Here is a 25,863-nt window from a genome sequence, read left to right on the forward strand (position 1 = left end):
ATGGTGACTTTAATTATGGCTTTCTTCTAACTTTAGTGTTTGACTCCAAAACCTGAAGGTTCTTGTTCTGGAACTTTTCATGTAAATGCTAAATCAATTATTTAAAGTATTTGGCCTAGCACTAAGAACAAGCCCAGAGAGCATATACATATTTTGGATTAATGTACAAATCTGAAGCATACTTGTACCGTATTCAGTTTTACATAGCAGAGAGAGAAAATTACCTAGAACTCAACTGAGCTTAAGAGGAAAAAAATTCATGCTTTAAGGATTATAGTTACCATCACACATGCTTCAGTCAGTAAACGACCTTTAAGTGTTTGGGGTTTTTTGTTTTTTTTTTTTCTTTAGAGAAAACTTTAAGATGGCATAACCATGTCTTGAATAAAAATATTTAATAGCTATATTTTTTTCTTAGCTATCCCTGCTGGGCCCAGAAATAAAATTTATGTAAAAGACACACACCAGCCCTTCTGTAATTCATGGACTCTCAATGTGTTTCAGTGGGGTGGGAAAGCCTAGTGGTGAAAACAGACCAAGGGCATTGGGTTAATACCATATAATAGTGCAGGCAGACTGTGAGAAAAATATTACATTTGAGGTATGTGGAAGCACAGACCTGAGTGAATACCTGCTACTTTTGTGTGCCATAAAATACAAAATATTTTTTTTAAAGAATCATCAGATTTTTTTGTTTGATTTGGTTTAGTTGTTTTTTCTCCCTCTGCAATAAGACTCCCTGTGCCTGTGTTGATCAGAAAAGTAGATGGCCCATCAATTGTTCTGACAGGATTACTACTTTTTACAGTTCTCCCCATTAGCTTTTTTCAGAGTCCTGTGGGAACAGCCATATAAGATGTGGTGTTATCAAATGTTTTCAGAGAAAATGTTAGTCTACTTTAGATTATCTTATATACAGATATTATTTAACAAGTTCACAACACTTTCTGACTGAAATTACTTTGACAATGTTATGTACATTAATATAAAATTCACTGTTTTACATTAATTCCCACTTTGCTTATTGTCCTTTGGTTTAGAAGTAAAGACAAGGAAAACAAGTTAAAAACTAGACTGCATTTCATTCTTTTTCTTACTTAAATTGGATAGTGACAATTTCCTTCTCATTCTCATATTTGATAGTCCAATTTATAGAACTTTTCATAAAATGTAAAGTTTTGTTGTTTTGGGGTTTTTTTTTAGGGGGGGGGTGGTATTTTTGGTTGGAGCAATTCCTCTCTAAACCCAAATTTTTGAGCTCACTACACTCAAATAAATTGTAATGAATATCCTAAACATCTGAAGAAACAATAAGCTGTCTTACCTCTATCCAAGTGTAATTTTTTTAAATAAAAAACTGCCTCCACATGCACACAACCGAAAAATGTCTTGTTTCGGAATCAGATTTCTTAACTCCTCTCTTCTGTCTCATATATACCATAAAACAGTCTAGGTTGACAGTGACATCAAAGTCAGCTGGTCCAACCTCATGGGACAAGGAATGTAAATGAGATTATCTGCCCATTTGCAGCTTGGAAACTCCAGCAATGAGGGCTCATCCATGTCCCTGAAGTGGTTGTTCCAGGAGATGAGTTCTAGCAGCAAAAATTCTTTTTCTTGTGTTGAGACAAAACCTCTCCTTGGTGCAATTTGTACACATCTCTCCTTGTCTTCTCTGTGAAGACTCCATCAGTTTTGTATCTGCCTTTTAAGTACTAAAAACCCATGACAAGGTACTCATAAATCTCTCCTCCAGGAACAGCAAACCTAACATCTTCCTCATTCTGCAGGCTACTTCACTTCTTTGTTTAAACATTTAAATTTTAACTATGTGTTGTTACAATATGATTTTGGACATTCATCTGCATACTTAAGATGCATGTTCCTACAAAAAACTAATAGTCACTGGTTACTCGTTCCCATGTTATTTAAGGACAGTTTCCTTTGCTATTGTACACTCTATATCCCTGCTAGCTGAGCTGCTGTTAGCACCACACAGATTGATAACTTCACTCAGGATTTATGGAGGGAATAAGACAATGAAACACCAGTAAATTAACAAATGCAAGTGTCCAGTCATTGCAAATGCGCTGTTTCATTTCATTGAAATGAAACTAAATTGAAAAACCTGACAAAAGAAAGAATGTTTCCTTGTTAAAAAAGTCTTTTCATCAAGCAACAGTCTCAAATGCAAACTCTTCAGATGACACTTATCACTCCAGAATCATCTATCAAAAAAATCCATCTTGGACTCAAGAGAAGACTGTCTTCATCAAGCAGATAAATCCATCCTATTTCACTTAGGTTTTTTTTCCCCATTAAATAATACATTTGGTTTAAAATTGATCATTTTCCCCTTAAAGATAGGATTATTAAAGATAGGATTATTAATCAGCTGGTAGTAGATCATGAGGTGCCTTTTTTTTTCTTTTTTCTTTTTTTTTTTTTTTTTTTTTTGAGTGGAAGGAAGGGGTTCAATTTTGCATTTTATAGCCATATAAATGTATGAAGAGGAAATACATCAATGTGGTGAAGTAGAATCAGGTATATATATTCAGTCATAGCACATTCATACCAAAATTTGTATTCTTATTCACTGACAGTTACAGACGTTGGAACAAACTGACCTGATGTTAGCAACAAATCAGGACAGACAGAAAAATTTGGAAAAATGCAGTCCAAGACCAGAAGCAAGTGTAGAGAGAAAGATGGTGGATCATGAAATCTGCAGGAAAAAGCAACTGGTTATGGCATGTACAATATTAGTATCACCTTAATACCACACATAAAGACAAAAAGTAGTTTTTAGACACAACAGACTGATTTTATTTCTAGATATTGATGTGCTGTTTTAGGTTATTCTTTGTGTGATTATCCAGAAGTTTGGAGAAATGAACATTACATTCAGACAGCTAAGGGTATGACCATTCAAGTACTTTGTACTCTGTGAAGTGGGTGTTATGATTTGCCCTCATTTGTTCTTCTGAACCCTCCAAAGGAAGCAAGATTTCCAGGACTTTTTTTTGTAGTTACAGACTAACATATGAAATTCTTCCATTATAGTTGCCAACCAAACACTTAAATACTATAAATCACTTTCATGATCCAATGTTCCTTGTTTTTTTTGTTTTCCTCTCCCCAAGGAAAAGGTTTCAGATGCAAAAGAGTTTTGTCTACCATGCCTCCACCATGTATTTTTACTCCCATGAAACAGTAGCTAATTTTCTTCCATGAAATAAAACCTTCAGTACTGACCTGTCACTATGGAGGCCTTTGATTAATGCTTAACAACTGAAGTTTCTCTAGTTTGGATTCGTTTTCTAGGTCTAAATTTGGCATAGAAATCCCCTGCCAATTTCCAACGTGCTAAATATTGCATGTTGTTACACACCTGTACTGAATATCAGGTGTGTTGGTCTCTGCTGTGCACACAAATGCCACTCATAAAAACCTTTTAGATTTGCTAAAAACCCCAATAATTTGAAGACTATTAAGAGTTTTATTTTGTAGCTTCTTGAATAACTTCTTTCTGAACACAGGAATAATAAATTCCATGTGAACACAGAACTGCAGAAGTTAAAATAAAACATACATAAAAGTCCTAAAATAGTATTTCTTTTGCAATAACAACTTTAATGTGAAATAATAGTCCAATCACATATATTCCATGGCATATATTAGGAAAAAGTTTAATATTTTAATATTTTGGTGGTGGAGCTCTTAGAAATACCTGAAATGGATACATTTAATGTGGTAGATGTGGAGGAGTAGGAAATACTGCATGTAGCACAGCCACTCTTCCATTCAGAGCAGTGAATTTTCATTTTTTAAATTTTTCATTTTGTAATGCACAACCCCTTTAGAATTTGTTCCTAATAAGATTTAACATCTCTGCAACCTGCAATAATAATTTATATGCTTAGATATGTACTCAAAATCCATTAAAATATTTCATTTCAAAGGATCCAACATTAAGGAGTCACTCAGGTTTATAAACTTCTTAAACTGGGAAAGATTTATTTTCAGGATTTATTGAGAGATTTACTGTCCTTTACAAGTAGGACTGTGATATGTTTTCAGGATGAAAATATGAACCAAAACAATGGACAAAAAGTACCTCAGGCAAAGAATGCAAAATTGTTCTAGCTGTATAAGTACCTAAGAATTGCCCATATTTGGCCATTACTGTAAAAAACAAAAATAAAACAAAACGAGAAAAAACAAACAAACAAACAAATAAACAAACAAACAAAAAACCTCCAAACCAACCAAACAAACAAAAACAAAAAACCACCACAAAGAACCACAGAAATAACAACAAAAACAAAAACCAAAATCAAACAAATAAACAAAAAACAGAAAAAGCACCTCAAACCAAACAAAAAGTAAAACAAAACACACACACACACACATTCCCACCTGCCCATCCACAAATAAAACCCCCTCAAAGTAATCACTATTCAGAAACATTCTTACTATGGTAATTTTTTTTAAGATATCTTCCCTGATTTGTGGAAAAATTAGTGTCCAGTCTTATTCTGAAGTGCCTATCTGGAATCAGCTGGGAATGAACTTGGTCAGTGCCTCACCCACCTATTTAAAATTTCAATGTTCATTAAAGCTACTGTGAGAAATCTGAAGAAGCAATTTTTGAGCACAAAGAATAGACATTGCAAGGTGAGAGAAGGAAAACTGATGAGTTTAGAACAAGTAGGTGTTTTTTTATATATAGACATTATGTGTTGCCAAAATCAGAAACTTCCCAGAAGGAGAGAGAATTACTGATATATAAAACTATTGCCTTCTTCCCAAACATATCCACTCCTAAAGGAGCCCTGCCTGGGGCCCTACACAGCTGAGCTTGTTTATTAATGCAATCTTTGTGTGACAAATTAGGTCAGCTGCATAAATTATTAAACAATCTCACATTAGCTGAAGAGATAAGAGTTTGCAATAAGCAGATGAAAGTTGGGAATTTTTGTCCAAGGTATTTAAGATTTTTGTACCTTTCCAAGTGGCTAACATTTGTATTCACCTCACAGAACTTGTATGATAACATGTGGAAAATACTCTGAATTTCCATCTGAAACCTGCTAAACTGTACAACAGTTTATCATTATTACAGCTGAAATAATTCCTGTAGATATCTGCCTTGCCTCTTCTGTTGTTGCTGTATAGCAAGAGAAACTGTAGTGCCCCTATTATCAAATTGCTATCACTATTCTTTTTAACTTAAAAAAAACCCCAAAAAACAATTCAGTGATCTGCAGCAAACACCTATGTACATTTTATGGCATTTATGCTGCAAAAAACACAAAACAAAACAAAAAAATAAATTCATGAAACCTAAGTGATTGATTAAATGCTTGGGGCTTCCCACAGGGGTTTGCTTTTTCTAAAAAAGAGAAACTTTTTCAGCTCCTTGAATATCAATACTGACAATCATAGTTTAAATTGCAGCTTTCTTTTTCAATTCCTCTCTTAGACAAAGGACACACAGATACCAGTATCTTAAAGCTTGTTTAAGAGATAACTGACCTGTAACTAATTCCAAAGCAGCTCTTCTTCTCTTCTCCAGGAGAGAAAACAATGGCAGTAAAACTGGAATGGCACATTGACATCGTGATTAAGGTGTTTTGTGACACCTTTTTGTTGCAATGTCTAATACATCGTGTACAAGCCTTTTGATTGGTAGCACCTTGCAAAAAAGGCAAAAGGAACTTAAGAGCTTTGTAACTCACCTCAACAGAGACTCGTGGCAGATGATTAGAGAACTTGTAAAAACAAAACCCGAAATATCCTCCAACCAGTACAGGAACAAATTCACCTCAGCTGCAAGAGAACAATTAAAATAAAGAAAATTTGAGCAAAAATTAAGCTGAAGACAAGTATTCAGGCAAGGATGAGCCTCAGGTGTCTCTGCTTACTTGACTGGGCTGACCCATTTTGACCAGTGTTTTTCATGCCACCAATACAACAGGATTCACAATCATTTTTGGCAGAGAGCAAAACCATAAAGAACTCCAAATCCCCAACCTAAACAGAAGAAAAGAAGTCAGTTAAGAGATATTTGCCTGCAGGTATTTTGACGGCAGATTCTTATGAGTAACAAATAGTGGGTTCAGTGTTCTGAGGGGTCCTTTTAGCACTGATCTCACTGGGTAGGGGTTCAGTCAGAGCTGAAAAGGTAAGCACTGCAGATACGTGTGAAAAGGAGACACAGAAAAATCATTGGGCCAAGTCTGACCAGATTCTGTTTGTACCTTGGTAAATCTATGAAAAACAATGTTTTCCCATGTTGCTGTTTCTCACTGATGAGCTTGGAGCTCATGAAAAATTCACTAATGAAAACTGCAGTTTCCAAGAGGCATTCAGGAAAAATAATCCAGGCATGTCTGTATTATGTTTCTATGCAAGAACAAATACTTTGAACACGGCAGTCAAAGTAAAACAAGAACCTCCACTTTTTAAAAAGCTAAGTAACAGATCCACTACTTAGAATAAATTCAACAGAATGAGACCAGCAGAAATAGGTTCTTTTAGAGGCAGAACCTCATCTCAACCATTTCTAATGAGCATTCCTATCAGGAATATTCTTTCAGGTACACATGCATTGCATGCAGAAACTTTAAAAGAAAATACTATGCCTGAATTTGTGTTGCCACAGAACATTAAGTTTGGGTCCCTGGAAAATATATACAGCTTCACTCTTTTCATCCTAACCATTCTGTTTTTCAGAAATCTCTCATCCCTGAGCCATGTGCTGCACTATCCATGCACCCAAAAACTCAAAGAACTTGTGTTCTGTTCTGAGCCAATAGCCAAGACTACATTGATTTCAATTGTTAAATCGGTGCTCCTACTGCCCAAAGAGGAAATGTATTAAAATGTGTCTGAAATTACAAATCACAAGCTCATTTTTTGAGGTAAACTTGTAATTGTCTTTCTCTTCTTTTGAGGTGCTTCAAATGTAAAGGCATTATTCCATATTTTTCATTTTTTTTCTATTACACAATAGCTTTTTACAGATATTTGACATCCATTTTTAACTGATATGCCCATCTATCTTTCAAATCCATATGAAAACCAAAATATATACCCTAAACTGTTCAGGTACTCTTTTTAAGAGTGGCTGTATGTTTTTTTTAACTTTGCTTTGTTTCGTTTTTTTTTTTTTTTAGTTTTAACTGATTTTATTTAGTTTTTCGTATTTTAGTATATTTATATTTTATTTAGTATTAACAAACATTAATAGGAAAATAAAATATTACCATTGAGAACTAAGTCATTTTTTCAACGTGGACAACATTTTAATGCAGATTATCATGTGCATCTTATTATGTTTTTCTCTACACTTTCTCCCGTCACCTTTAAAACAAACAAATTAACAAATTGAACAGTAAACATTAAACCAGAGTTTAACACAGATATATACAAGATATAGTCCCCTTCATGTCTGCCCTACATATAAAGTTCAGAAAGTATGCTCTTTCATTTGAGAGCTCAAAGCAGATTTCTCCAAAATAGCCTTTCCCTTCAAAGTCCAAACATTTTATTCTTCCTTTGGTCATCTCAGTAAATCCCTTATATCATCAATCCTTCATATGGCCAAGATGGCAAGAAGAGATAAAGAATGGAAGATTGCACTGAGGTTTTACATTTATATCAGAACAAAGCATTGATCAAAAGATCTCCCATTTGGTTTTTCTGGGGTTTTTTTGTAATGTCATTCAATTCGCAGGTTTTTAAATAAAACAAAAGTCCCCCTATTTGATATCAATTAATTCAATTTGTCATTCAGTCAAGTCAATAAACATAATTATATTAACTCCTTCACCAATTTAAAACACAGATTTTAAACTGTAACTAAACTTAAATAGATATATCACCATTTGGGAATCTTTGGGGACTTTTTGTTTCATAGAATAGGAATCTGATGCCATCCTCAGAGTCAAGCAGGCTTTTACCTAAAAAAAAAAAAAGGTTATACTTGATGATCTTAAAGGTCTTTTTCAACATTAACGATTCTATGATTCTGTGGTTCTATGATTAACATAAGCCAATGCTATTTATATGAGCTAATTATAAAGTCTGACCTTCAGACTTCTACTTGGCTGTAGTATTCACTATACAACACTATCTATACATGGAAGAGAAGCAGAAGATAAAGTCAACTTTATACTCGTTCTTGTTAATGTGTAATAGTCAGGAACACCAGGAGAGGCTGGAAATCGTACTGGAGCTAAACACAGATGAGAGAAGGGGCCGGATTCTTTTAGAAAATTTCACTGGGCAAAACTAAGAATAAAACCTCCAGTAGTTCTGGTACAACAAACTGATCAACATGGGTATCAATAATGCAGAACCCTCCCAGGGTCCATGGGGTTTTGGGTGAGAAGAAGCCTTGGCTGAACCACTTGGGCAGGAAAAATCTCTCTGTACACTATGTACCCATAGTTATGGTTTGATATTAGGGAGGACTTGCCTTCTAATGTTCCCCTCCCAGCAGATCTGAAATGTATACAATAGCTGACGTGCCCTGTAGCAAAGTAAAGCTAAATCAGTGGCTAAAGCAGGGCAAAACATCACAATATTTAGCATATTTTAGTATTGTCTGCTTTAGTTCTTTTGTGACATAACTTATTATAAAGTATAAAACAGTTGAGCACAAAATTAAAGAACCAGAGAGAAAGGGGGGAAAAGGAAATCCACAAACAAACACCAAAAGCAAAAAAATCCCCATCAGTATACCTTTCAGTAAGAAGAACTTGATCAAAACCTGGCAGCTCATATTATCCTTACAGCTCCTCTACCTGCCCGTTCCCCATCCTGCTGACTGATAGCGCTTCCAGCAGTTCATTAGCATAACATGGAGATAATCAATGCTGCTTCAGAAGGAAAATGCCACCTAATGAATCCCCAGTGTCACTTTTCTGTGCACCAGGTGCTTTTGGTGCAGGTGTACCAGCCTGGAACAGATCAAGACTACCTGTTTAATTTGTGGAGCCCGACATGCCCCAAGCTGTACAGTGTTAGAAATGATGAATTCAGGTGCAGTAATGAACCATGTACTCTCCTCCTTTGAAGACATTCTGATGCCAAGTTAGACTCTAAGACTGGTGATATGTGAATGGCACTCCAAGTAGTTCTACTTTCAAATTTGTTACTACAGAAAATGAATAAACTTGAAAATCTACTTCTAGATGAACTCAGATGATTATCCTTGTGTCTCCTTGTGTATGGTTATGGTATGGACAGTCACATTACTTGAAGATTTATTTCTGAATCAGTATTATAGCCTGGCACTTTATGGAGCAAGTCTTAAAAGTAGATCTCAGTTAAAGCACAGCAGATTTGCGGAAAAAAATCGTTTCAATTACAGCAGGGAAAAAAATAAAAAAAGAGAGAAATAGAAAACCACCTTGTAAAATCCCTAAGGAACATCATATATTTTTCTGTATTTCTGCTGATTTTAATATCAAGATTTCTCTAAACTTATCAGCCTTCCTCAAATCCAGGGATTTATTCCCTTCTAGAACAATAGCTGCAAAGATCTATGGAGCATATGGTTTGTTACGTGCAGTGCTGGGCACACCTGGAGGGTGGTGAAGGCTGACTAGACACCAACAAAGGCACATGCCTTGCATCCTCAGAGGACCTGACCAAATTCTGCACTGATGCAAAGCAAATGAGCTGTAGGGAAGTCTGCAGCAAATTTATGCCACTGATTAGGGTGTTCTTAAAAAAATAAATTTAAAAGTCAGAGTAGCGAGACCTTGTTCTAGGTTGCTACTTCCAAGTGATGTCTATATTTAAAATGCTTCGTTTATGGCTTTGAAAGCTTAAAATATAATCCCCTAAAATAAAAATATTAATGTCAGAAACAGCTGTTTTTCACAGTATTAAACTACAAGAGCAGCACTACTTTACTAAAACTTTGGAGGAACAGAGTGAGAAGCCATATTTTAGCATTCTTTTAAATAGCAATTTTATTTTCACTGTCACTCAAACATAGCACCTCTAGTAAATTGGGAGGCAGAACAACATCTCTATAACATTATGGTTATAACTAACACACAACAGAATTATAGCATTGTGTTATGGCTTATCTCAAGCAGTTTAAGGAATAAATCCATTATTAAACTAGTTTTATTGTGAACATGCAGTTTCCTCAACATAAATATGCACTGCTTAAAATTCAAGGTAACATTTCAATTCCCTGTTTGGGAGGCTTCAGAAATCTATTTTAAATGTCATTGAGACAGTCACACTGTTTCGTAGGTTCTCAGTATTTTGTTCCTTTTAGTCTTTTTCATTTTCTATTCTTTCTGTAGAAGGCTACATACTGGTTTATTTCTTTGACCTTATTGTGGAGCCTTCTCTCTTCCCTTCTGGGGTCTCTCTCAATAGAGAAACCAGCATGATTTAGGAATTTCTACTGAATTTTCTTCCACTCTCATTTTCTATTTAACATAACAAGGCATAACTTTGGCAGAAAACAAGTAACTGAGCTCCAGATTAAGAGTTAGTACTGCAATAGTCCATGAAACAATTATATCTATCGCCATAAATGCAATATATTTTATGCTTGAGAGAGGAATTTTTCTCTGAAGTAAATGTTATTATGGTTTAAATTAAATTTGAAAAAAAAATAAAATCAAATCTGAATAATAATTAACAAATGTGTAATAAAACCTCATGATGGAATTTTAAATACCTCTCATTCTTGTGAGTGACAGATGGTTACACTAGGTTTAAAAAAAAAAAAAAAAGAAAAAAGAAAAAAGAAAGTGAATAAAAGCTTTCCAGAAAGATAGATGACATCAGAAAAAAAGCTGATATTAGTTATTCCCTAGAGAAATTTTTCTAAACAAGGAGAGCTTCATGATACTCCAACAAGAAATGCCATAGAACATCATGAGAAGGAACTAGTAGAACCATTGGAAGAAAATAAAGATGTCTGTCCCATATGAGTAAAAAAAAAAAAAATATTCTTTATAAAACAGTTACATGACTAATTAGGGAAAAGTTAAGGTCAAAAACTTTCAAATCCCTGGACCTGAATCTCTTGGCACCCAGCCAGCATTTCAGACAACAAAAAGGAAGCTCCTCTTCTGTTATTGCTTGAATGGCAAACAGAGTGTTCCAGATAACTACAAAACTTGGCAGCCTGACATAAACCACAGACACAGGAGGAATAAAGATATAAGAAATTAGCACACTTTTAAGGAGTGATGGTATAATTAATGCCAATCAGCATGAACAAGTGGAATGTAGGTCTTAGGGAAGGAAAATGGGGTAATTTTTGGTGAGATTGCAAGATTGATTGGTTGGTTATTTTAGTTTATGGACTATTGATGCAGTGCTGTTAGATTGTGAGACATTTAACTTGTCACTTCACATCTTCAGTAGTACAACAGAATACTGGAAATGCATTTCCCAAGTTAGGTAGATTAAAAACAGGTAATCATAGAGGTTTCATACATAACTAACAGAGAGAATGGATAATCCATGGATTTGTAAAGCCCTTCTTTAAACATTTTTTTGCAAATAATTTAGGGAAGGCGATGTCTAAACCAAAACATTTCTCAAATGATATAAAGATTGAGAGGCGCCTGTAAAGTTATATTGTAATTAATGAAAACTTTAGCATTCATACCCTGATAAATCTCCCTAAAAAGCCCAATTAATTATATAGTCTTCCTGTTTTCCCTCTATCAGTTACAACTTAAAAAACCCCAAACCCAATATTGATTTTCCTTTCAATTCCCCAAGCTAAAGAGCTCTTGTGTATTTGATCATAACTCACATGAGCCTTCTCTTCAGTTCTTTTTTTTTTTAATTTAATAAAGTTTTTACCCAGAAACAGAAGCTAGAGAGACCTGAAAAGTTTTGCAAAACCAATTTGCTTGAAATCAAAAGAAAAAAAAAAAGCAAAAATACATAATGGTGGTTTCTATGAAGATTTTAAGAAGTGGAATTAAAGACGTTTTTCTAAATGTGCATATTAATGTGAAAGTTCTTGGAAGATGCCTATTAGACATGCACAGAACAGTTCTGGTCTTGCAAACAGTTCTGGTCTTTCTTCCACAGGTGGCTACATGAAAACCTGCAAGATTAAGTTCTTTAAAAGTAATTTAGAGGAGGGGGGAAAAAAACAACAAAAAAACCCACCAAAACCAACAACAACAACCAATCAACCAACCAACCAAACAAAAATACTTATTCTGAAGGAAGTGGAAAGGGAAGAGAAGAGGACGGGGAAGATACTGAAACTAGAGAGGTTCAAACAAGAGAAAAAGTTTTTCCTCTATAGCAGGACAGGTGGGAAATGGCCCAGCTGCCCAGAGAGACTGGGATCTCAAGGTCTTGAACAACATTCTCTGACTTTGTAGATCTCCTCATTTTGAGCAAGAATTTGGTCTCAAGATCTCTCCAGGTCTGTTCCACTCTGAGTTGTTCTCTGACACAACAAATATATGACAAGAAACTTAGAAACAAACTAAACAAACAAAACTTAGTGCTTTATTTATGAGTTTTCTGTGAAAAGTGAGAGCACCATCAGAAAGAATATTAATTTACATTTGGACAATGGTGAAAATTATCAAGTTAGCAAGCAGAATATTTTGCTTGCATAACCTAGCAGGCTGAAAACTGCCACAGTTCAGTGATAATCAAGAAATTGATTTTCAGTTCTGTGGGAGCAGACGAACATAGAGAACAGTCTGTTTCAAAAGCAGAACACAAAAAAAACCCTTCCCCCGACACTCCCTGTGAAGTGAATTTTAAAGAAGGGAGAGGATACCAGACGATCAAAAACCGGTTTTTTACATAAACTTTTCATTTTGACATACATACATATTTAATATAATACAGAAATCTGCCTGTGATGCTTATTTTTAAAATGTCATTGAAGCTGACTTGAGGCTTATTTAGTCCCCTTTTCCACAGAGGAATTCTGGCCAGGATGAAAAGATTCACACTGAACAAATGTGGACCATGCCTCAGAGAGCTGTGCAAGCTCTGCAGCAGCTGCAGAGGGAGGCAGGCACTCAAAGGCAAGTTGTTTCCCTAGATATTTTTTTTTTTAGTAGCATTTAATTTCCCATGTTTTCTAAGGCCTGCCTGTGTTTCTCTGAGAACTTTGAAATTTTATCCCTGACCCTATTTCCATTCAAAGGAAATTTAGTTCCGATCAATTCCTAAAATGTTCCAGTAGTCCATTTATAAAAGACAATTTTGAAAGAACTTTTCTCTGCCTTGGTCTTCTATTATGATCTTTCCTTCACACCTTACCTACATATATATCAAAACAGATTTTCTTAAGGAAAACAAAATCAGGATAAAGACAGATTACTTGTTATCAAAATTACATAGAGGAAAACAAGTTATTGAGTTAGTATTTATCACCAGGAAAAATAACCTGTTTATCACCAGTTCAAATTAACCTGAGAATCTAACAGTAGAACAAATGGAGCAACCAGATAAAAAAAACCCTGGAATCTCTGTGCTGGTAGATTGAAGGAATTAAAACAGAACTTAAAATAATGAATGTTTGACATAGAGAGCAACAAATAAGGTCAAAAGAGCTGCTAAGCAGAATTATATCCCAAGTGACTCCAAGACCCAAACAGAGATTCTATTATCAATGTCGTTGTCACACAGTTCCAATCAGGTGTCTTTTTAGCTTTTGTATACCTAAATAATACCAAATAGAAGAAATATGTCTTTAGAAGAGTGACCAGTTTTCAGACCAGTGGCAGATATTTCTGAATTTGTATTATTCACCAAGTCATTGTTCTCAACCAAAATAACTTCTCATCAGATCAAAATAAAATAAATCAAAATAAAATGACACTTTTAAAAAAAAGTGTGGGGACATGACACACACATGAGATTCTGATAAAAACTAAAACTTCTTTAAAAGTCAGGTTTGAATTGTTCTAGATATAAATTTTGTCTTATAATCATCTAAGACTGGAATAAAATACCTTTGAAATACTTTTGGTAACATTTTTGCCACTTGCAATAAGAAAACAGAAAGCAGATGACCTAGAAGTCAGCAATGGTCTGCTTCCTCCTTTAAACTCATTGTTACTTTATCACTTAAGGTCACATTGCTTTCAGCTCCTTAATTTTTATCACTAACTATGGAAGAAAAAGAAGTTCAAGCACCAACTTTGAAAGTTTCATTCTTAGTTGAAGGAAACTTGGGATGTTTAATGCCCATGGATGTTAATAGCTTCTTAGGTTTTGTGGGGTTTTTTTGGGGGTGGGGGGGAAAGCTGTTTAGGGGAGTTTGATTTTTTTTATTGTTGTTAAACCTAAAAGTAGAAATTACTCATCAAGAAGCCTTATCAAGGAGAACATTTCAGCCACAAGTGAAATTAATTATGCAGCAGTGCTAGTAAAGCAAGACTCCATTTAAAGTAATTATAACCCCAATTAGAAACCAAAGAGAATTAGTATCAGGATTTTATTTGCATCAGGTAACTTTTGTAAAGGTGTTTAGATCCCATTACAAGTTTTAATTTGCAGAGCAAAATTTCAGCCCATTTGTACAATATTTATATGTTAAAAAACCCACAACAAACAAAATCCCTACATCTATGCAAATGAAACATAAAGGGAAACCTGTTCCTATTTTTGTTCTCAACCTTTTTGATTATTCTCCACCTCCTACAGTGGCACTTATACAGTGCTCAGTATAAAATGCTTTGAGAGAAGACCTAAGAGGCTCTTAAATCACTCCATCCTCTGAAAAATTCACCAAATCTATTTAGTCAGTCAAGGTGATTATTACAATCCTTCTGTGCCTTACTGGTGCACCTACTGCAACAAAAGGGGTTTTGCAGCCCTGCAGATACAGAAGTCTTAAATAGGATTACTTATTTCTGCCAAGCTAACCCTCCTTCCAATTAATCTTCTCCCATTTTTTTTCCCACTCTGGCATTTTGCTACCTGTAACCACTTGTTTCATCATTTTAGTAGCCAGCAGTTTTTAATGTCTTGAACATAATATTACTTTCATGTACAAATAAACAGTCAAATTCAGCCAGCAAACTTATTTATCTTGAAGAACTGCCAGATACTGCTTAAGCTCACCTTATAACTTGAATTTTCATGCCAGAGAGCAAGCAGGCAACACAGGTAATGGATGTGCCTTTAGTTGGTAAGATTAGTTATTTATGAAACCACATGATGTGCTTTCAAATTATCTCCTTTTGGTATTTGGGATAGAAAGAATAGTGAGCTAAAAGATAATGCCTCTGTCATAATGTTAATAGAGATAATTGTTAACTGATTTTTGGTTGTCTGCCCGCGTTTCTTCAGTTCTGCTCAAAGGTGTCAAGGGATATTTACTGCTGCACATTGGATAAAGTTCATTACTCAGTAATGCTTTTTTAATTATTCTTTGTCCTTTCCTTATGTTATTTTTCCATAAATAAGTATTAGACATTTCCATAAATAAGTATTATGCGTCTGAAATCCTGTTTTAATCTGGATTAGTACTCAGTCCAAATCAAAATGTGTTTGCAGCACTACAGCTAGAACAAGAAATTCTGATTTAATATTGTCTATCCCCATATATCTAATAGTATGGTAATGTAAATGTAAAAGCTTACTAAGTGTGGCTACAATTAAACAAAACCTTTCCCACCCTATTTTTAAGCAGTTTGTAATTCTACAAACAAACTATTTAATCAGTCTTTTTTGGTGGATGTGTTAGAATTTTCTCTACTAGAGAAGTTCAACTAAAATAAGCTCCTCTATCCCAGAGTGAGTGACAATATCAAAACAATATCTTATGTATTTTGAAAATAAAATATGCAAGTCTGTTGCCTCCTGTACCCTTCAGAATTTTCAGCTTGGTATAGTTCCTGATTTCAAACAGGAACTTAGTTTTTGCTAACGCTGGAAAAGAAGTTGGCATTGTTACCAAGTAGATGTGCATTTGCAATTATTTTTATTGTTAATGTTGCTTTTATTGAATTTAACCAGTGATTAATTTACCCTGGGTGACCTGTTTATTTTGACAGGAATTTCACTTTAGCATCTTCAAATGAAGCAGCTCCACTGACAGGATACTCCATGTACAAGAAATCTGCTAGATGATCCAAAATTGCTAGTGGCATCACAAATGTCTGAAAAGTGAAAGGAAAAAAACAACTATCATGTGCTGTAGAGACAAAGTATGGTAGAACCTCAGTATTTCAGCACATACTTCAAAGGCTGTCTCAGAATAATACAGAGCTGTTTTCCTCTTATTGTAATAGTACAGAATTAATTTATTTTGAAACTTTGTCTTTTTTTTAAGCTGATAAACCAGACATTTCTATTTTAGTATTTTTTTTAGATCGTTCACTCATGCTTAAAATCATATTCAGCAACTGATGCAATAATTCAGTGTTGTTTTAAATAACATGCCATCTTCCTTGTCTTTAATCTGCTACCTGTATCCTTCACAGACTCTTTGTTCTCTAATGCAATGTGTTTATTTCCTTCTCAGGAACAAATGTATGGGAGTGTAGCAGCAGGTTGTGAAAACATTCAACATCCACAACCCATAAATCTCATATAGAACTGAGATGGGTTTGGTTTTGTTTATTTTTTTTAAGAAACAGAGCTATAGACAACTTGTATTTATTGTGAGAATGATTCTTAAATTGACAGAGAAAAGTTATAATGTCACATAGACAACATAACTTTGGTATTGTATTCAATGATTCTCATTGTTTTACTTATTTCCCATATATTTTTTTTGTGTTTAGTGAGTAACCAACCAACAGGAAAATTTACTGCTGTATATGGTACCAAAAGACTGATAGAATATAGAACCCTTAAACTTTTGGGTTTTTTTTTTCACTTTGCTTTTATGGTTTGTTTTTGTTTTGTTTTGGGTTTTTTTGGCAGGGGGGGGAGTTGTGTTTGATTTTTTGTTATTGCTGTTTTTTGTTGTTGTTGGGGTTTCTTTTAAGTTTTTTTTCTTTTTTTAGGTTTTAGAACATATAATTGGACTATTATCTTTCATTTTTGGCAATATGGCCCTAGGAATGGGAAGCCAGGGAACACAGTCATGGTGGTAACACAAACTTTCTTCTGTTGGCTATAAAAGGACTGTCCCATGGTGAGGAAGGAAACAAATGACAACCCACAGATAAACAACACAAACTCCTCAAAAACCCGTGCTAATCCAAGGTAAACCAGGGTTCTAAGTGACTTGCCATTGGGAATATGAGCTCTGATCAGCCTTAAATACTACATTTGGGTTTTTTCCCTTTATTGAGACTTCATGATTTGCCTTTATTTAAATATCAGCTTCTCAATTGCTCCAGAATTCTACATATTCTCCTAGAAAGCTACAAGATCAGCGTATGGCTAAGTTTCTTCCACATGTTTTATTTTGGCAAGATTCAGAAAAAGCCCTTTCACTGCCCCTAAGGATAGTCAGAAAGGACTATAGGTGATGTGCCACAATCTATGGCTCTTGTGCTTTAAACTGGCTCTTATACTTCATGGTTTTGATGCTTCAATGTGTTCAGTCTGCTTTTTGAGCAATCTAGCACTTTCTAGACAGGATAAAATATATGTTCTTGGGTCAAACAGGTAGTGAAATAGTCTGCAAAAGAAACCCATTCTTGTCTAAAACAGAATAATTGGCAGTTCTGACAGAAGAAATAGATATTAAAAAGGAGACAGGAATGAATTGGGTCCCTTAACTTTTCAGACAGAGTAGTTATATGTTGAATTGTTATTCACAAGCATTGCCCTTTTCTATCATATGTGTTAAGAAACAAAATGTCTGTAAGGTAGAGAGTGGGATCAAAATTAAATATATGTTTCCTTTTCATTCCTTGGAAAAAATATTTCATATCTGTTTGAGGAGTTGTTTGATTGTTTTTGATGGATTTTTTTTGTTGATTTGTCTGGGATTTTTCTGTTCATTAACTCAATCAAGAAAGCAAGTAATTTTCACAGGCCTATAAAGGTATCCCAAATCAATTGCATTTAAAAAGAAAAATATCAGTTTTAGAAGGTTTAAATGAAAATAAACCCTAAGACAGACATATCCTTTCCTTCAGGAATGGTATAGGTGACCACACTTCTCTTCTACAAATTCTCAATTGCATCAGGTCTTTGTGAAGTCTTTACAAATATTGGTAAATGGGAGGCTGCTCTTAAGGGTGTAAGACATAACAAGGAAATATTTATTAAAAACCTTTAGCTTTTAGAAATTGGAAATAAGTCTCAGCTACTCTTGGTTCTGTCAGCTGACAAATTAGATAATGAAAAGTCTAACAAGGTGGATTTGATATTTCTGGGAGAAGAACATGCAGCCATTTCAGATAAGAAAAGAAAAGCATGGAAGCACACAACAAATTAATTCGGATTGAAGCTAAATCGCCCTTGCAGAGATCACCTATTTTATAGATGCATAGAAAGATGTTGAAACATTGTGGGAAAGATACTATGCTTTTAAGTCCTGGGTTTTCTGTATATTTTTGTCACTTAATCTGAGATAAATGATGTTTGCCAACAGTCACCAGGAATCAGCAAGATGCTGCTTTTACCGAGTTATTTCAGGTTTTCAAGGATGTAGCAGCAGATAGGTAGAGCTAAGAAATTTTCTTTATCCAGAGGAATGGAAGTCTAGATGCACTAATAGACAGATGTGGATTTGTTTTGGATTGTTTATTTTTTTTCACTAGCAGGTTTGTGCAGTGAAACAGCTGGTGCTTACACTTCCAGGGTAGAGGCTTCAAGGGAGGTTTATTTCCAGGTGCCTCTTTCCAGGTGCCATTGCCGGGACCCTCAGCAGCAGCTGGAGCTGCTCTCTGTGCCCGCCCGGAGCTCATCACCTGCCACACTTAAATGGGAAAGGAGCCACAGGACAGCACGGGATAACAACGGGGGGATTTGCTTTGCAAAGTGCATGGCTGACCTGTGCAAGCAGGCACGGGAGAGACAGAGGTGGGGAAAGCTTGTCTGAGTTAAAAGAAAAGATTCCCTAGGCCTGGGAGAGCTCTGCTGAAATGCGTTAGTTGCACGGCCAAGAAAAATGTAAATAGAGAATGTACTTCATGTCAAAGTCACTCAGGCTCCAGAATTCCTTCCTACAGATGCCATGAGTCCTATAAGGTTTATATTCATTCAAGGAGACGCTGAAGATGTTGATGATAAATCCAATGTATTTCTAAATACAGAGAAATACAGGTCAAGAAGTACTCTGTGAACTGGAAACAACAAGGCTGGAGAAACAGAACAGATCATTCTTTGGCAAGACTGGAAGGGTGACTCAGTTTCTGTATTGGTATTTTCATCATGGATTCTTTCCAATGAAAAAGGAAATACCAGGTAAAAATATAAAAAAAAAAGAAAAAAAATGTTATAAGTGTATTGAAAGCCTACTATGCAGCCAGAGAGAACTAATACTTGCAGACATGAACATGCTTAACATGTACTTCTGAAAAAAAATGTGTGAAAACTACAACAGAAAATAACAGAATTGAATCAGTCTGCTGCTTTCCCCAAAGCAAACAGGACACTTCCTTAAATTTGGATTAAAAGAAGCAGATATGTATGTTTTCTTCAATAAGTACAAACACTAAATGCAATTCATTTCTTGCTCTGGCAAACCTGTTTGACTTTGTCTCTTTTCTTAAGTGTGACTGCCCAGAAGAGCTGGGAGCAGGTAACTTATCTCAATCTATTCTGGCAGTCAGCAAGAAACCAGTTCAGAAGTTAAGCACTTAAAGCTGTGAAGGCTTACAAATATTTAAGAAAGACAAGATTTTTAATAAGGTAAATTGATAGATATGAGAAAAATAAAAGATAAGCTTTCTAATGTGTAAGTTTTTTTGGGGACAGGGTTGAAAGAAATCTCTTCACATGAAAAAATGTGAGAAATACAGTTTTGCACAAGTCAGGCATATTAGTCTAGTAAATAGTAAAGAGATTTGGCTTTTTTTCCCTTCCAAGATAGTTATGTTGGTCTAATAGTAGCACTTAAACTCTCTTCCTCTATAGCTTCAATTGGATGAAAGTAAGTAAATTAAACTTGTCAAATACTGGATAAGTAAGAAAATCACTTATGCTAGTTATCATTAGATGTAGGGAGGTGTCAGTTTTATGTTAGATATGAAAGGCTAGACTGAGAATTCTGCAGATATCTAATAACTAAACAGCATCCCCAAGCACTACATCATAAAATAAAATAAAAGGGGTCAGTGAGTACAGACAGACTCATTGCAAACATCAGACTTCACCACTCTGACATACAAAATTCAGTTCTGCAAGTCATTAGTGCTGCAAGGCACTGCAAGGGATTGTTAAATTCTAAAATAACACTATCTATTTAAAATTTCACTTGGCCTACAAGTTATTCTTCCATATTTCAGTTTAGCATTTTTTTCTTGCTACTTTCTGGTTAAGATGCTAAGAAAAGTAATTTACAATAACTAGAAAAGTAATATTCTATGTGATAATGTTAAAAAAAAAGGCGGGGGAGGGGCATGGTAAAGCAGTTACCTAGAAGCTGCTCAAAGTGATCTATAATAGGAAAAACTTGACTTGTTTACAACAGAAATAAAAAATAGCAAGCTTTAAGAAGGAAGGAGCAAGTCTCTGTCACGGAAGAAACTGAAAGGGATGTATGGAGATTGTGACAGCTAAATTACAATACAGTGTTACTTTTGCTACAAGAACTTCAAAAGGAGTGATTAATTTAAAAGAAATACATATGGCTATTATGCATCCACAAAACAATACAAGAAATATAATTAAACTCTTTTTCTCAAACATGATTACAGTGATGATTTCACCTATACTTGAGGCTTATTCTCTGTAATCCACTAGAATTCCTTAGTAACACCTCTTCTTGGACATTCGTATGTATTTCTTCCAGGAGTTTGTTTAATTTCGTTCATTCCACTTGAGCAACATACAGGTGTCACTCTAATTACAATGCTACTTAGAAGCATTTTTTCCTAGATTTTTTCAGCACATAATTTGGAGGACAAAATAATGGCAGAAATTATCTTTTACCTCATGGTTTTTGAGTAACTCTTCATGGGCCCTATTTTTTAATTGCAAAAAAAAAAAATTATGTTTCCCTGGATTATAATATCAGCGAATATGAAAACGTGGTACACATTCAGTTTAGGTGTTTACACAGACTCCTTCTGACATAAGTGTTCCCTACAACTACCTGAAAGTGAAAAAAATCTGTCTAACAGCTGCATAAATAATTGCAGGTGCAAAAAGAAGTCTGGTTTAAGCACAGGTGTTAAAAAGAACTGTAAAACATTGACAATAAAGAGGCAAGAAAGATTAATCTTGTGTTTAGAAGCATCATCAAAATTCAAATCAAATATTTTCTTTGAAGTCTTGATTTTACTTTAAGGTAATTGCAGCAAGGTTAAATCAGACTAATTCAAGCTTATCTTATTTTATATAGAAAAATCTATGTATTGTCTCTGTTCCTTGATAAATACTTAACAACCAGCACTTATTTATTCCTTATTTGTAAAGGTTAAATATATTCATAAATGTTCAGAGAAATGCAAAACATTAAAGATGGAATTTTCAAAACATGTGGAACTTAGCTGTAGAAACCTGCTGAAAAAACTTACTTTAAAATTTTTTCTTTGGAATGAAAACTCCCCCAAAACTTCAAACGTCTCAGACAAGGTCTAATCAGTTAGTAATGAACACAAGATCTTTTGACCAAAGATATAAATACAGAAAATTCAGCCTTTGAACTTACATTGTGACGGACTTTTAAAAATCTTAATTCACTGTATATTGAAAAATAAAGCATCAAATGAAAATGACTTTTTGTTCCATGTACTACCATACACAAATCTTTGCATAACATTCCCCTTTCTGTTTCTTTCTAGGTCTTCAGTGACAAATATACAGGATTACTGGTCACTTTCAAATAGCTATCATTTAGCCTACTCTGTCTAGCTTTTCAAATATTAGCTACAAGGCTTTAAACGGCAGGAAAGAGTGCTAATATCACCATGAAAGAAATGCATGCAGGACTTGAGCAGCTGTGCCTTGCAGAACTGAAAGCCTTGCTGTGGAATTGTTTCAAATGCATCCTGACAGAGAAAAAAAAGGCGTATAGGATTTTGTTAAGAGACATCATTGATCTGTACACGTGTTTGTACATCCATATATTGCCTTTTGGCAATAGAACTCTTCTTGCTTTTGTTAAACTGTTCCCAACCAGCAAAAGCCTCATCCAAGGGCCAGACCCACCCCCAAACTCAAACCTCAATGGAAAAAGCAGCCGTGATTAAACTCATCACAAAGGAACCTGGGATGCACCCACAGTTCGTGGGACAGATGGAACTGTGGGAAGGGAGCTTTAATGACTGGAACCAAGGAGACTGAATCCAGGAATTGTGAACGGGTGCTGGCAATTATGTGCCTGAGATTTCCTCCAGTTTCTCTCAGAATAAAAGGTAAAAAGGGAACCAAAGCATTGTTCTTAGGGCAGCGAGGTGCTTATTAAGCTTGCAAGATGACCACATCCAATACAGCTCTCGTTGCTGATTCCATCAGGGGGGCACAGTCCTCTGCAGCATTTCCATCTTCTGAAATCCCTGCATCCAGCTCCTCTCCCCTACCTCCGCCCCACAGGATACCCCCATCAAATCTACATCAAAGCCTCCTGTTTCTGTGGTTTTCTAGTCCAGTTCAGCATGGTGGCTCACTTCCATTTCTTTTCACAGAATTTATAGCCTCCTTCTTGCCAGCATATTAAACTAATTCTTTCTATCCGTTACATGCTGACTGCTTGACTTCTGCTTCTATTGTTCAAATTTGGAATCTTTGGTCTTTTTATTGCCATTCATCCCATGCTTTATTACCTTATTTTACCTTCCCTACATATGGCTTTATTTCAACTGCTTCACTTGTAACATCTCCCTCCTGCCAATAAATCTCATTTTTCTCAATATCAGGCTGACTTTTAACTATTTTTGTAAGTTCCATTTTCCCTCTTCACAGCAGACATACAAAAATATGAAGATAGAAGAATGAACAGGCCAATTTGGATGGATAAAAGCCAAACAGTGTTTAAAACCGTTTCCCATTTCCTTCAGTAACCTCAAACAAAATTCTTGTTACGACAGTTTTTCTAACTTGATCTTTCCCTTGAAATTTGGGTTGACCCAAAACCCCTTGCAAATGTATGAGATTTCTTTTTCATTTTACTTCAGGGCACAGATTTAGGTGGCAAACAGCATGTACCATACCACTATAAACCACATCCTGTTAAATACCATTTGATCCAGACGAGTGCATGTATCTGTGCATACTCTCACATCTGCTCATATTTTCTATTGTCTGTGAGTAAAATATTCCCACATTTAGTTTATCTTGGATATTAAAGTTATTCTGTAATGTTTCCAGCCCCTGGTCAGCTGATCCCATCAAAACCCCAGTACCATCACTAAAATCTAGTTAGAGACTATGAATTTGCTCTTATCATTCTTCACAAATTTGTCAAATAATGAAAGTCACAGTAGTTATTTAATATATAATTCAGAAACCAAATTATGTAATTCAGTAATATAACTTTACTTACTCAAAACTTTTTCTTTAATTTTAATAACTGCATCATAAAAATGGAAATGCTAATTTTGAATACTTTAGAGCTTGATTCATTAATATACTGTTTTAAATGAAAGCATTGGACAAAAATACAGAGGAAAAATTATTTGTGTTAACAGCTCCCCATAAATTACTTACAGCATAATTCAACTGCCTTACCACAGAAAAAGTTAGAAAACAGATCCATAATTATTTTATTTCCCTAGCCATTTCATGAAAGATCACGCAAAAAGAGAGGAAAATAAATATCAAATTAATGCATAGAATAGTGAATGAGACCTCTGTCATTAAATATAGTTATCTTTCAGAATTCTTACACAGTTCTCATTTCCAAATTCATTTGGAAGAACACATGAGGAAAGGTTTGTAACTTGAATTAAAGTAACACTTTTTAAGTTCTTCAGTTGTCTTAGTCTGCTTTCTTTGCCCAGCCTGCCTTCAACTAGTCCTTAAGTGAGGAGAGATGGTTTGGGGGGGATGGATTTTTTTTTTTTTTAATTGGCGGGGTTTTGAGAAAAGGAGTGTGTATTGAAGATGAAGGACACGAGTAAGAATATGGGATGCTTGCTAGGGCACATCTCAGCAGAATTTGGCCCGCTACATTTGACAGCTCTGGAGATTTCAATGGAAAGCTATTTGCACAGCATGGTGCAGCATAAGATTTGATCTGAGAAAAACTGCAAGCTTGACATGACTTTCTGACTACTGAGATAGTTGATTATGGTGTGTAAGCAATGGGTAAAAAGAATAATAAAAAAAAAATCTATGAATCCTTGCAGTCCAGTTTGCAAAGAAGCTGTCTGCAGCCTCCTGCATTTGTTTGTTTAAAGATAGAAGAATGCTCCAGATCTAACTACACAGAAAAGAAAGTGCTTAAGATTTTTTTTTCTTTCAGACCCTCTTTCAGTTGTGTTTTATAACTGGTTAAATATGTACAATGAAAAAATTGCTAATCTTCAGGTCTGTGCTTTGAAATAAATTCTACCACAGAGCTTGTTCTGTGAATCTACTCAGCAGCCATTTATTAGGCAAAGTAACTGCAGTCTTGCCAGCTCATTTACTTTTGTATGACACGCTTGCAACATAGAAAACAGACAGGAAAAACCCAGGAGAATAAGTTACTCTCAGCAGTCTGTCAACACAATTTACCTGCTAGAAGCAGGATTGGGCAATGCCATACAACTCAATGTAACATACCAATAGTTTCCAGAGGAACAGAATCACCTATACAAGTCAATTTTTCAAAAATATTAAATGAGATATAAAGCATTGATACAAGTGGCATTATAGGTCAGTTTATATCCACTGTCTACCAAAACTGCTGAAGTCTTAAAGTATCTCTATATCACTGCAAAAGAATAACCCAGAACAAGGAAGAGTTGCCTATTTTGCTTGTGATGTTCATTTATCACAATGTCCTTATTACGTACACAGTTGTTTCACAAAAAAAAAAAAAAAAAAAAAAAAAAAAAAAAAAAAAAAGGAAAAAAAAAAAGGAAAAAATAATTACCAGCATTAGTGGCAATACTCTAAATATAATTTTATAAAATTCCCTCCTAATTGTGCTCAACACTATGAAAGCAAACTTTTAATTGGCAAAGGCTATTCTGAATGGGGAAAAATAAAAAAAAACAACAATTTTTTTAGTAAGAGGTGGAAAATACAAGTATATCACTGAGCTTCATCAATATTTTAATTCACTCTCTTTCAAAAGTGAGTGGAATTTTATGAGAATTTACTCTCCAGCTGCTAAAAAAGAGTTGGCTAACTTTTTTTTCAGGTCTTAGCCCTGCTGCTCAAACTTGCTTCGTCTGAACTAAGAAAGTCATCCTTACTTTGCAATATCTTTGTTTTACATCTTTGTAAATCATCAGTATGATTACAGACGCTGTAAGTGGCTTAAAATACAGTAGTCATAAGCCATTCCCCAACTTACAGTTGTTATTGAGATGGTATTGGAATGTTTGAATTTTCAGAATTCAAGTATGATAATTAATATTTTCATTTACATAAAAGCAGAGCAACTCTTTTAATGGCATCCTAAGTGTGACTTGAACGGCTCACTCAGGTTCACCAGAAGGTAAAATGTAAAACACAGCTTTATTTTTATTCCTCTCTTACTAAGGTGACCTTTCAAAAACCAATAGTTTCTTAAAAAAAAAAAAAAAACCACAAAAGAAAAACCAAAAAAAACCAAAAACAAATCCCAGAAAAAAAAAATCTAAACTCGCTCTCTCT

The sequence above is a fragment of the Sturnus vulgaris genome, chromosome 2 (assembly GCF_052056855.1).
Source record: "Sturnus vulgaris isolate bStuVul1 chromosome 2, bStuVul1.hap1, whole genome shotgun sequence".
Classification (NCBI taxonomy): domain Eukaryota; kingdom Metazoa; phylum Chordata; class Aves; order Passeriformes; family Sturnidae; genus Sturnus; species Sturnus vulgaris.